This window comes from Drosophila ananassae, assembly GCF_017639315.1.
Source record: "Drosophila ananassae strain 14024-0371.13 chromosome Y unlocalized genomic scaffold, ASM1763931v2 tig00000119, whole genome shotgun sequence".
Taxonomy (NCBI): domain Eukaryota; kingdom Metazoa; phylum Arthropoda; class Insecta; order Diptera; family Drosophilidae; genus Drosophila; species Drosophila ananassae.
This window is the reverse complement of record NW_025319073.1, coordinates 143261-145324: the sequence shown is the minus strand read 5'-3', so window position 1 is coordinate 145324 and position 2064 is coordinate 143261. Positions and strand designations below refer to the sequence as shown.

The window sequence follows — 2064 nt, the reverse complement described above, 5'->3', positions numbered from 1 at the left end:
TCGCGGGAAAGTGATTCAACTCATGTAAATAAAGAACTTTCCCTATGAAGCCACTTCTGAAATCTCGAGAAATGGAAGTATGGAAAAACAGATTTTTTTCGAGATTTCGGAAGCGGCTTCATAGGAAAAGTTGTTTATTATCATGAGTAGTATCACCTTCCTGTGGGATAAAAACAATAAAAAAGTAATGGGTATATACAATAACGTGTTAATCAAAAAGCGTAAGACCTGTGTTAATCAAAAGTTGACTAATAATCAAACACGGCATAATTTCAATTTTGTTGGATAAAATTTTACCCTAATTTTTTTATTAGTGGAATCGATTCTTCTCTTGATTTTCGACAAACTACTGTAAGGTTTTGCGTTATTTAATTAACGAGTTGTATTTTTATTTCATATATTATTTACTTTACAATTTTTTTTACAAAAAATGTTAATTAAATGGAAAGAAATCTCTTCCAACCAACCTTACTCTATATGAGATAGGTATATTTATAATAATATATTATTTTATGGAAGTATATAAGTTCAGTAGGTATTTGATTGTTCGGTTTTTTATTTATTGTTTACATTGCAGATTGGTAATTGATACGAAACATGACCGAATCTAAGAAGAAGTGTCGTCAGTATAGTGTTGAATATTTAAAATTTGGTTTTCTTCCATCACAGGCAGACAAACGGTTGCCCACATGCATTTTATGCAACAAAGTTTTGGGCAATGACTCCATGAAACCATCAAAGCTGGAAGAGCACCTAAGAAGGTGTCATCCAGATAAAAAAGATAAAGATTTAAAATATTTCCAAACATTAAAAGAAAAATATGAAAAAAGACCCACCGTGCACAGTATGTTTGCTTCAACGTCTGAAAGCAATGATGATGGCTTGCGGGCATCTTACAATATCTCATTACTCATAGCAAAATCTGGAAAACCGCACACCATTGGAGAACAGTTAATTTTACCTGCTGTTGAAGAGGTCTTAAAAACTGTTCTGCACAAATCTTCATTAGACATACTCAAAAAAAATTCCCTTGAGTAACAACACTGTACAAAGACGTATTGATGAAATGAGCTCTGATGTTGAAAGTTTCTTGTGTGATTATCTGCAAACAACTCATTTTTCTATTCAACTGGACGAGTCAACTTTACCTGGCAACGAAGCATTATTATTGGCATATGTTCGATTTGTTATGGGCGAAGAAATCCATGAAGAGTTACTATTTGCAAGAACTTTGAAGACGGACACTAAAGGTGAATCAATATTTGCTGTTCTCAGTGATTTTTTTAAAGAAACATCGATTCCATTCACAAACGTTATTTCGGTGGCAACAGATGGAGCTCCTGCCATGGTCGGGCGATATCGTGGGTTTATAAGCCATCTTAAAAGAATTATACCAGAGGTAACTACAATTCATTGTGTTATCCACCGACAACATCTAGTAGCGAAAAATTTAAGTGACAGATTGCACCAATCGCTTTAATTTGTGATTAATGCAGTTAACAAAATTAGAAGCAATGCATTAAATTCGCGCTTATTCACACAATTGTGCGATGAAAATGATGAAGATTTCCAACGATTGCTGTTACATACCGAAGTACGCTGGTTGTCGAAAGGTGCATGCTTATCAAGATTTTATTCACTTTTCAATTCAGTTTTAGAATTTCTGGACAGCAAAGATCCTGATTTAAAAAAAAACCTAATCAATTTTAAAGCAGACGTCGCCTATTTGACAGATTTGTTTCAAAAATTTAATGAGCTCAACTTACAATTACAAGGGGACAGCCTTAATTTAATAACAACAAAGAGTGTAATTTCAGCTTTTATTGGTAAATTGAAGTTTATGAAGGGAAATATTGGTCGGCGCGAATTTTCACAGTTTTCAAACTTATCGCAGGTAGAATGCCTTGATGAAGATATTCAGACATACATTCAACATTTGATTGCCCTGCATGGTGATTTTAATACTAGATTTGAAGACATTCTGTCGATGGAAATACCACCATGGATCATAAATCCATTTGATGAAACAGAAGTGGAGAATGTGATATTACAAGAGGAGCTACT

The 2064-nt window shown here is 33.6% G+C and overlaps 1 long non-coding RNA gene across 1 annotated transcript; it reads right to left on the bottom strand.

The window, feature by feature from the left end:
• Positions 1 to 538: 538 nt before the first annotated feature.
• LOC116656280 lies at positions 539 to 1740 on the bottom strand. Its single transcript, XR_004311248.2, has 2 exons — positions 837 to 1740; positions 539 to 753 (listed from the first exon to the last, which is right to left on the bottom strand). It is a non-coding gene; the product is annotated as an uncharacterized LOC116656280 (long non-coding RNA).
• Between the last annotated feature and the right edge of the window lie 324 nt (positions 1741 to 2064).